Genomic DNA, 12,170 nt, shown 5'->3' on the forward strand with positions numbered 1-12,170 from the left:
TCCTTACAAATACTTCCCGATACATTTACCTCACATTTACCATTGGTACGTTCCATTTTCATGACGTCCCTTACAATAGCTGTACAAGCCTCAAGGGAACTGCAGGACACACCTCCCCTTAAGGGGAGGGACGCTCCCCTTAAGATGTAGCCACTCCTCTTTATGACTCTCCACGGGATTGGACAACCCAAAACATCCGTACAGTTCAACCCACAACGCAAATTCATGAGACTAATGCTTTCAAGTCCCACTCCACCTATATTTATTTATAAAACTATTACCAGGGGTCTTTTAATTATGATTATGCAGTTTTTAGCCAAAATAAAATAAAAAAAAACATTTTTCAAGACATATTTTCTGTAAAGCAGAAGGAGTTCATGGAAATTCGCCTCTGGGTTGTGGGTGAGAAGAAGTTCCAGCTGCCCTTTGTTTACACTCTTTCCCGCTAGCTTATATCCTCTCACAAGCTCAAGCTAGCATTAGCGTACCAAAAGAAGCGGTGAACGATATCGGAGCTATTCAGCGGTACAGTTTTGAGCCAGATTTCAGCTCAGACGAGGAAAACAAAGACGTTAATGGATCTACTTGACTGCAAGTGGATGCATCAGAATGGTAGAGGAGACTTTGACCCGATCATTGCTGCGTCGCAAACCCAAACTTTTTTAAACTGCTGGTTTTCATCACAATTTAGATAAAGAAAACTGAGAAAGTTGTCCTCCATCGTGAAAGAAAATGCCACAAGAACATGTAAAAATAAATAAATAAATAAATAAATAAAAAAACATGTCCAGCCATTTTAATTTAAGCCTGCTTACAGGGTAACTAAACCCTAAATCAACTTTTTTGGCTGTTTATCTCTATAAATGGGGCTTTAGAAGTGGTCCTGGACAAAATTTTGACAATTCAAAATAAACTTGTATAGTTCTAAAAAATAATGTTTTGAATCTGTCTTTGTGCTGCCCCCTACAGGTTGAATCAAGTATTACATTTACATTTTGTGACTGGTCACACCACTAAGGTCCCACGCCCTGATCTGCAGTTCCAGTAATGACAACCTTTTCCCAAGCCCCACCCCTCTGACTGGATTTTCAAATTTCAGCTAAGGGTGGAGTCAGTCTCCAACTGTTCCTGTTTGGTTACCCTTTAAATATATAAATATATCTTCTGTTTTATTAAATAATTAAATGTTTGATCTTAGAGGAAGTAAACTGGATTTATAATTTCTCTAAGTTGAACCAACACATTCTCGTTCCCAAGTCGTCATATATTGAGGCAACGTTAGGACTCATCAGCGTCACCCTAGCCTAGGGTTGGGTACTGCATCTGGAACCGATCCACGTTCGGTGCCTGGATGTTAAGGTTAGGATACTGGTGCAATCCATGTTCCAGTGCCAGAATGGTACCGGTTTCCGGCTTGGAGAATGGGGAGCTTTGATTTAATTGGAACATCCAGCACGTCACAAAACGTCGAATTTTGACGCGGAGGGTCATCAACCATGTATCAATATGTGGTGACTTTAGAATGAGAATGTGCTGGGTGAACATAGAACCTCTCTGAAGGCTTTCTGTTCAGACTGTTCGTGACAGTGTTCTGCATGGAAAACTTTTATGACTTTCTTCACACAATTAGCTCTAGTAAACAACAGCCTTCAGCTTTACGGTGAATTTAATGATGGATTTAAGAAAAGTATGTCATTAAATCTACAAGATTATTAGTGGTTTTTCTAAAAGGGTAATAAACAACATTTTTGCTTTATTTCTGACCTGAAATGTTAAAACCTTTCTGGCTGTGGTAAACGGGTGAGAACTCGGGACTGGGCTCAGTGATTTACTGCTCGCATACACAGAATGTCTGAGACGCAGGTCAATTCTGCTGAACCCCTTTGTAGTGTCGGTGTCAAAGACTGAGACTTTCTCATGAGAATGACTGAGTGAGGCCCGCAGAAGACCTTAAAAAGAAGAAAAAAGCCCTTCCAATGGAAAAACAACCCAAAAAGAAAAAGAGGGGAAAAAACTATAATCTGAAAATGGGATTTATATAATTCTTCCAGATTACATTCTTTGGTGGCCCCTCCATGTTAGAACTGGCACAATAATTTAGTTAAATTTCTCAGACGTCTCTGCATGAAATGAGCTTATAGTCATGTGCACTGTTCGCACTTCAGAGAAGATTAACGGGTATGGTATTTGGTCTTTTAGCATACGTCTGGCATGAAAAAGTGAAAAAAAATACGTCTTTATATATAAATTAGTGTTTTTGTTTCATTCAAGGATCTTTATTATTTCACAACTAGGTGAAACAAAATGGTAAAAATTAAAATAAAATACGATTGAAAATAGAATATTCTAATTTTAAAAATTCACATTATTTATAATGTGATATGGACATTTCTGTCAGATTAAGACAAATTTTAAAATTATTATTATTATTTTTGCAACTTTATAAAATCATGTTTCAATGTCATTCCGTTCTTCCTGAATGTCAAAGCAAACAGCTTCAATTTCATAAAGCTGTCCGACAGGGGAAAGATCACCCCATCATCATCATCCCTGTTTTTCTGCACAACTTTTGAATTATTCCATAAATTTGTTTTTGCACGTTTGCTTTTTCCCCACATATAAAATGGTAAATGGCGTATACTTGTATAGCGCTTTCTACCCTCCTTCGAGGGCCCAAAGGGCTTCACAGTCACAGACCCATTCACCCATTCACACACACATTCACACACTGGTGGTGGCTCCGCTGCCGAACACTGGTGCCAACCTCCCACCAGAGGCAATTCGGGGTTCAGTGTCTTGCCCAAGGACACTTTGACACATGGGTGGGCAAGGCGGAGTCGAACCAGCTCACTTCTGATCAGGAGTCGACCGCCCTACCACTGCACCACGGCCGCCCAATATATAAATATATACATATAAACGTTTTTGTAAACCTCATCGTACTTAGTCTTTTTCTAATATTTTTTTCTGTAAAACTACTGGTGACACATGATTTCCGGATGTTTTAATCTTTTTGTCTTTATCTTTCAGCACCAACCGTTTCCTGTTAATCACTCCGGTGCATATTTCACTTCATGGATCATATTAGGCAATGCCAGAAGGTTTTTTCTTCGCCTCGTTTATCATATTATGCAGATTGTTTAACCGTCACAAGTTAGCTCATGTTTTTGAGTTTATTTTTTTAATGATCTTTCCTAATCACATTTTTTTATGAAAGATTGTGATTATTTATTACAAAACTTGTACTCTCCCCTCCATGTTTTTTCCCTATCTTGTTCTGTCCATCAGTGGAGCAAACAAATAGGAGCTGAAGCTTTCTTGTTTTGCACATATGTTTGTTACAAGAGTTGGTTGTGTAGTTTTGGACACACGTGTAAATTTGGATTAAGCCCTTTTGTATTTGAGGCTAAATTTTATCTTTATTATATTTGTGTGCACAAGGTGGACTTTTATATCAGATTTTGTTTTAATAAATACAAAAAATAATAAATACATTTTCAAAATTTAATGTGCAGATTTTAGAAGACACTGTTATGCATTTATTTAATTAGTTTTTTGCGAACTGTTAGTTTATTTCAGGAAAAACATCAAAATAATTGAGGTTTTTGCTGATTTTACCACATTTTCATCACTTTGATGTAAAGAGTCACTCGGATCAAAACCATGTTTTTAGTGTTTTTAACATGTAATTGTCACATTTTTCTCATAATGGAGGATTAAAACTGAGTTTCTGAATATTTCTTTACTCAAATCATGATGGATTGGGAGCAGACAGAAACACGCGTTTTGAAAAAGCTTGGTTTGTGACACAAGTCCATGGGCGTGCCAGAATCGTGCGTCTCTACTACATTTCTGTTGCATCAACTTAAATTTGCAGACAAACAGATACATCTTAATTTTCCTGGTCTGGGCTTCCATTAGGCTCAGAAATGTACAGCGTAGCTTCTTTTAGCTACGCTAATGTTAGCTTGGGCTCGTGAGGTGCTATAAGCTAGCAGGAGACAGTGTAAGCAAGGGGTTGATGGGAAATTAGCTGAGGCTAACTTCTGCACCAACAGTCCCGCCCACTATCCAGACGCAAATTCTAATGAACTCCTGCCGCTCTGGAGAAAATATGTCTTAAAAACAACAATCTTTTTGATTGTGGCTTAAACTGCACAATCATAACTGAAAAAAAGACAAACTGGGAACGATTTTACAATAGAGAAAAATGTTGGCAGGTCATTATTTATTTTTTGCATCTATTTTTATTCTCATCTTTGTCTTCAGTGGAATGATCAGGTGTGATCGTTGTAAGGCAGATAATCCAGGGGACAACACACACAGAACGGCTCTCTTTGAATGCCGACCCAGGGTGACTCATGTTCGTGATAACAGGCAAACATAAGCCTTCGATGTGAAGCCATTTGTTTAAGAAAGTGTGACTCAGAAACATTACAAATAGTTACAATCGTTGCATAAAACATGTCATCTTTACAGTAAATGGAAGACGTTGTTGTGTCAGGTCGTTACTTCAGGCAAGAACGATCTACCTCACCATATTCTACTGAGCCGCGGCTGAAGAAGCCTCTGACTGAAGAAACCTTGTTGTTTCAACAGTAGTATTTTCTACAAAGGGGTGTGTTTGTCGTGTTCTGCACTTTGTGCAATAATTGTCTTTCACAATGAGCTGCAGAGACTTTTGATCTATCCACAGGAGAGATTCAGCCTCCTTTGTTAAATTAGATAATTCAGTTAATCCTAAACCACAAAACTGTGGAAGATTTGCATCATACCAGGAAATCCTGAAAAGATCTTACCTTCAAAAGGAGCACAGTCTGCTCTGTAATTTGTTTTAAACACCCACAATGTTGTTCTTCCAGTCCTTAGTCGCTCAGGTGATTGTGCAGGTTCGTCTCCACCTTTTTTCCCAGATGCTCAGTATATTCTTTGCTTTGGTTACACTAAACGCTCAGTCGGTTGGTCTCTGTTGTTTTTTGTTTGACAGATTTACGAGCTCACAAACTCTGGACCAAACAAGCAAACCTTGGTCTGATTGTAGGGTAGTTTTAAGGGAATTCTGGTGTGGTTCAATGGGAGTATGACTCTCCAGCATAACCAAGAGGAGAAACGAGTCAATTAGTTTCTGAAGGACTATGCATTTTGAAAAAAAAGTAATCAGCTTAAAGCTGGAATTCACGTTTGATGAATGGTTAAAAACATGTTGCCACTGAAGAGCCAAAGCTACACAGAGATGACTTTGTTTAGGCCTTTGTCACGACTCCCCTTATGCGTAGATATAGATATATATATGCAGACAAAAAGTTGTCAGATCTGTACGGGGTGGACTGATGGCTCACAGGAAATATCAAACTTATACACACAAGGTTGAAGTAGGTGAGATGCAGGTGCGTCATACAAATTTTTCATTTTTACAACCCCCCCAAAATCCTTTGCACTGCACAAGGAGCCCATTAGTGCTGTTCTAGTGATATCTGTGACTGCTAAAATTTAGAAATTTACACAGAGTGTGTGGTCATCCAACAGACACTTGTGCATCACTTACAAACCCAATGCATGCAGGATTTACACGTGGTCAGGAAGGAGCCCTAGGCTAATGCCTAGCACATGGTGTAAGGGCAACACCATACAAATACTTCACGAAACCCTTACCACATATATGACAATTGCACGTTCCATTTTCATGACGTCCCTTAAGGTGGAATGCGAGCCTAAAGGGAACTACGAACACCTGTGCTCCCTTTAAGATGGAGCTGATCCTGTCTACGAACCTCCATGGGCCCAGACAACCCAAAAACCCTCCGTAGGTGTGCAAGTGGCTCAGGGTGTATTCAGACTGAACACATTTGGTTTGCGTTAAGTGAACCAGAGTTTGTTTCCCCTGAATATTCAATGCAAATGTTCAGTCTGAATACACCCGAGTGGACCCTGGACCGGGACCAGGAACATTCTCTAACCCATATTTGAAGGTTTTTATCAAACAGGAAAAATGGTTAGAATGTGTGAAGCTCTCCTAGGTATGTTGATGTTGGGAGTGGGGTCATCCCAACCCCACAAGCCAGTGCTGAACCATTTTTTTTTCTTAATAATTATTGATTTTCACAGGTGTCTGTGGCAGACATGATATTCTGTCCTCCTTAATCCTCATTCGTCATGGGATGGATCACACATCAATGTAAGGCTTGGGTCATCTGGACCCCATAAGATAGCACAGGGGTTAACACAGGTGAAAATGCTTCTTTCTTGCTTTTCTGTGTCTTGTTATCCAGGATGCTGTGACGTCATCCTAAAATCTACCTTGAAGTTCCTTAATAGAATTAAGATAAAAACAATACCATAACACCACCAGAATGAGACCCACCAACTCAATTAAATGTAGTTGGATGAAGTCAGGCTCGTTAAAACCATTTTTAATGCATTTGCTTCTCACTGTTTTCCTGACAATCTATCTGTTATTAACACTTATCAGTGTACCTATCGCCTTGCAATACCATAGTTCCAGTACAAAGTGTTCTTTCTGATGTTCATAAAGAGGATCAAAAATAGTCAGTGAAATATTAAAGTTTAAAGACTGCAAAGTGTAAAACTTCCATTATTTCTGCCTCTAGTTGCTTGCCACGTAATCTCTGGCCTTTTTAATGTCCATAACCAATAATGTAATCCTTTTATATTGAATCTATCATTTTTGGATTTGATTCAACTCAAAATCAACTAGTAATAAAGTGAAACACAATGTTATATTATATGATGTTATATATATTATATATTATTGAATGTTATATTATAACAAAAAAAAGGTTATTCTAAAGTCTGCGGCTCACATGATTACTCACAACCAATAATAAGCTTTAGGATGAAATTTTTAGATTTAACCTAATCTAAAGTTAAAATAAAACACAGCCACATAAGACTATTGTGTTGTTGCTCAGCCAAAGAGTATAAGAAGTTATTTGGCTTTGAAGTCACATGTTTGATTCATAGGATTTGAGGACTGATTTATACAATAGATCAAACACATCTGAGTGTTTTTTGGCAGACAGATCGCTCCATAAAAGAAACTTCACTTTCTATCACAGCTACATTGCTGTACAGTGAGGATTTACTGTTAATCTTTTAATTCCACGTTCCAACTTTTTTTTTTCCTTCTTAGGAAGATAACAGGGAGCAGCAAGTTCATCCACACATGTGCAGTAAAATCCCAACGCCGGACCTCAAAATGATTGTTTCTGAAACACTATTGTATTTTAAATGTGCCATTTTCATCTCACAGGAGTCCATTATGTTCACCCTGCTGCATCATGGGATAAGCCCTTGAATTCTCTTCAGGTTTATGATAATCTCAGCTTCCTCTCATACCCCAAAATGATATCTAGCATTTAGAAACTTGAAAGTTCAAGATTGCACTGAAAGTCTCTCATAGTTTTATCCTGGATATGTGCATTTAAATTAATTTGGCCCTTCATGCTTGCCATACCAGGTTTAATGCAATCTGGCCTCGTTCAGCTCAGCTGTTGGCCAGAAATAGTCAGTTTAAAAATGTATTAAATTATACAATCAAAATACATGTATCTCTAATTAGCAGACCCCATCTTAAGTCTTTAATTTTAATAATATTTCTATTTTAATTCTCTGTTTATTTATTTATTTATTTTGTTATTTCATTGTATCTTTTTATGTTGGCTTGACTACATAGTATGAAGGTATTGTTAAACTTTTTTACACTGTTTTTTTTTTGTTGTACTTGAATTTATGTATATTTGTATATAACAATTTGTCTTTTTGAATTATTTTAATCAAAAAAAGAAAGAAATGCAAAGTCAGTTCTTGTGGTTTTATCTCACATTGACAAAAAAAGTATTTTGCAAAGTTAAACATTTAGCTTAAAGAAGGATTTTCCCTTGTAGGTAAAAAATATGCCTGTAGAATTCGTTTTGGTAAGGTTTCTCAATTAAATTGTAATGTCCTGCACTTTTAAGACATAATTTAATCTTGAAATTAGCTATAAACACTCAAATTTAGCTATGTTGCTCAGGTAATTGAAGAAACGATGTCTTAAAATGAATGTTCATTGTTTAAAAAAGTTTTCAATATTTAAATTAGATACATTTATGAGCATTCTTTTTCCTACAAAAATATCCTCTTTTAAGCGCTACAATAGTGCAACAACCTTTATTTTGTAGACCAACTGAACCAGAATGAGACAATTTAAGATAAAATATATACAAAATAAAGTAAAAGAACTAGTTTTAATTTGAGATTTTACTTGAAATTAGATGTTTTCAAGATCAATTGACTATAAGATATTCAATTTTCTTAGCAAATTACTGAAAATTAAGTAAATGTTATGTCTTATATTGACTATAAAAAGATATTTAAACTTGAAACTATTCAAAAAAGTGATATTTTGTGTTTTTGCAGTGCGTCCGTTCTAACAGGAAAGAAATTGATATAGTTTTATCTACATTAGAATGATTTGAAATAAAGCTGGGAAACTTAAAAGCATCAAAGACACGTTGAACTTTTTGAAAATGTATTTTCTGATAAATTCCTGTTTTTGATCCACCAGTGTTCTGCGGATAAACTAAACAGAGCAAATCAGGTACCAAAAAGAGATGCGTTTATGGACAGATGGAGCAAGAAGCATCTCAAAGGTTGTTGCTGGTGCAATTCCATGCAGGAGTGGAGGGCTCCTCCTGGATTAAAGACCGGATCCTTGAACTGTCAAGCAAAATAATCAAAGGTGAGAAACAAATACAACTGCCTGCTTTCATTTTTTTTACAAAAACATGAACAAAAATGTCAGTTTTCCATAGAAACAATAGGATTTTTTAAAATATAGTTTGATTTAAGATTGTCTTCAAATCAATAAATTGGAGCAGTTTCTAATCAATATACTCTCAGAAATGCCCTTCTACTGCCTTTTTTTCTCCAAAACACCATCTTTTCAAAACTCATCTAAGGACCAGAAATAGTGTGATTTCCTTTACTGGCATCAGTGACACACTGAAATGTAAAACCACCAACAACAAAGTCTGAATACAAAATTCTGGAAAAAATACCCTTGTTTATGGGAAATGTTAAAAGAACAATGAGTACAGAAACTAACGACAAACATGCTTGATTTAAAGTAACGTCTGTTTTCAATTCTGCCTCATGATTCACACTAAATAACAGACATTTTACTCATAACTGTTGAGCTGTTTTGATCTGTCATCTAACATCTATAGATAGTACTTTGCACTTCTGCAAAAACACTTCTTATGTCCTTTTTTGGGTTAATGTCTGGTCACCAGACAAAACCACACAATTCACTTAAACTTCATTAAAGAACAAATCGTGCCACCCCAACTAGGTTGAGTCACTCTGCAATTCTCCAAGAAACAGCTCCTAGTCAGATGAATGTGACTAATCAGAACATTTAAAACGTTTCTTCAGAACCACTAATTACTCATTTGAACCCGAGGTTTTGCAAGTATTGCAGCAAACTTACCATTTTCCAAGTGATTCCTCCTGATATGAAGGATAATTATCAATGTGGACATGTGATAACCATCTGCCAATTGTAAGTGACATTTTTGCATGCCAGTCTTTTGTGATTCACCATCACTTTAGACGGCCTTAAGGAAGACTCACATTCCATGAGGCACCGAGAAACTATTAGAAAGGGTTCCAGTGAAGTTACAAACGGTTCCAACAACATGAACCCCAGAAGGTTTCCTCCACAAAGTTGTTTGGTCCCAATTCAGAAAACAACAAAACACACTTCAGGAAATGGTTGACTTTTTTATATAAAATTGAAAAGCTTAAATTGTATTGCCTCCTTGTTTTCATCTTCATCCTCATCATACTTCTGCATTCACGATTGACCCAATTTGTGGGTCAAATTTCATTTACAGTATCTTTTTTGATGTGCGTCAAGTTTGCTGCCGAACTCCAGAAAAATGTGCTCAAAAACTTGACGCTCCTGAAGAGTGTGAGATGACCTACAGTGCATTGATCGGATATATGAACAGTAAATGGATAGAAGGCATGGATGATGATGAGCGAGCATTTTTTGTATTTTTAAGAGCTTCACAAAAGCATTATTAATCACCAACACGGTGAGCTTCATCTACTGCAGGAGCTGCGTTTGAATGACGGATGCTTTCAGCGGTACTTCCGTCTCTCTGTGACCCAGTTTGATGAGTTACTGTCCCACATTAGTGTGAGGAGTTAAAAAATAAGAATAAAATTATAGGACCTTTTTAATTTTGTCTTGATGCAAACATGAAAATGATCAAAATATCCAAGAGGAGAACGATAAGATTCTACTCCATGTTGATTTTGGACTACACCTGCTGATCATCAACATGTTGCAAGCTACAGCTGAGTTCCTGATTCGTTCCTGCTGCCAGACCACCACGCCATTCTATAATCGTTTCTACGATCTCCTCTGTACATTGACTTAACATTAAAACTGGACGTGACGGTCATGCAAATTGTGTTCATTCTAAATGTAGTTTTGGACTGCAGCTCCTTTCATCAGAAACATTTTATTTATTTTTTTATTTTTCTATGCGTTATCTGTTGGGATATCCGGGTTCACAGGTAGTGATTAACACTTTTTATGCTTAAATGATAGCAAATAAGTGTCAGTTCATTTGTTTTTTCTGCTTATTTTTAAGGACACAGTTTAAGCTCAAATTTTATCTTTCTTTTTTGTCATTTCAGCCAAATTAGATGTCAGTAAACCTCAAAATTAAACAAATTTTCATAAACTGTTACAAGTTTCCGATTGCTACATCTTCTACAGTTGCTTATTTACATTATTTTCTAACAAAGTAGTCAATTTTTACATATATAACTGCAGATGGGACATTCTTTCTAGTTAACGTTCCTTAGAAACTTGGTTCCAAGTCTCCTCCAGAGATTCATAAATGTTTGGCAGTTGTTGATCTGCTTTGTTTTGCAGTGGTGGCTGTTTTTTCAAGGTACCTCTCAGTCTCTATACAAGTCGTCAACCCACACTTCAGGAAAACACCCCCATACCGTCACACTTCCTCCTCCATGTCAGTTGACGTGGTACACTGTGAAACCATCCTCTCACCTTTTGAAACCAAAGATTTCACTTTTTTATTGAGTCATAACTGGCTTCTGTCTCATTCAGAGGTCTTAGTATAGACTTTCTTGCTGTAACTCAACTTGTCATCCTCACAGTTAAAAGTCTTCTGAACTGAAGCCACAGTGAAGCTGTTGTCCTGTCAGCTGCCTGTCATGCAGCTGTTAACTCTCAGAAACGTCTTCAGAGTCAATTGTGACTTTGGGTCTGTCAGAACTCTCGCTGCCCTCGGCTATACACCACCGAGCGGCCACTTTCATTGAAAAGTCTATGTAAACATTTTGGGGCACTGCTTTCTAAACTCTTGGGTTCACAGTTTTTGGGCTATAGTACATGCAAGGTTTAGTTAGTTTCATTTTCTTCTTCTTGATAAAGCCTCCTTTTTTTCTCTTTTCCGTGTTCTGAGTAACCATTATTCCCAGATTAAGTCATTCTTTGATGAGTTCCAGGATTACTCCGACTATTGTTGCACCTTTTGGACATTTGATTGTGTTGGGGTTTTGGTTTCTGTACCGATTCTTTCCTTTATTCTTCCACAGAAGCTCATGTCACACTCTTGCTTCCTGGATTTTGTTTTTCATGTCTTTTCATCCTCTATTGATTCATATGTCAGCTTCATCAGTCTTTCGGGAATTCTCCCTTTTGCTTATTGTTTGTCCTGCATTAATGACCTCAACAGCGTTTTGTTTGACCTTGTGGATTACAACCTTTTTGGTTCATTAAAATTGTTTTAATTTGATTTGTTCAAACATTAAACAGGCTTTCTGGTTTCCTTGATTAACTGTTTTTCTTGAGGTTTGACTCACGAGCACTCTTGAAAATGAGCAGATAATTATTGGGTTTGGGTCCAAAGGACCTGTCTGTCTCAATCTGGACTTTCATTAAAGACTTTGACATCTGCGTGGGATTAAAACGTGTGTATTTTTCATCTCCAAAGTTCATCACCACGAACATCTCACCTCCCAGCCTCTCCTCTGCGGCATGCTATGCTATTCTGTGGGAATTTGTGTTGAGCTCAAACAGATGTACAGCTGTGTCTCGGCTTATGCAACGGGTGATGTAGGGTGACAGT

The 12,170-nt window shown here is 37.1% G+C and overlaps 1 protein-coding gene across 1 annotated transcript in view; it reads left to right on the forward strand.

Annotated features, from left to right (window-relative positions):
• The first annotated feature begins 8,573 nt into the window (after nucleotides 1–8,573).
• si:dkey-193c22.1 (uncharacterized protein LOC567837 homolog) overlaps nucleotides 8,574–12,170 on the forward strand; it is a 37,718-nt gene continuing 34,121 nt past the window's right edge. Inside the window, exon 1 of the mRNA XM_024274576.2 lies at nucleotides 8,574–8,740. The gene's annotated coding sequence lies outside the window, so the exon portion shown is untranslated. The remainder of the gene's footprint in view (nucleotides 8,741–12,170) is intronic.

Source organism: Oryzias melastigma, linkage group LG9 (assembly GCF_002922805.2).
Source record: "Oryzias melastigma strain HK-1 linkage group LG9, ASM292280v2, whole genome shotgun sequence".
Classification (NCBI taxonomy): Eukaryota; Metazoa; Chordata; class Actinopteri; order Beloniformes; family Adrianichthyidae; genus Oryzias; species Oryzias melastigma.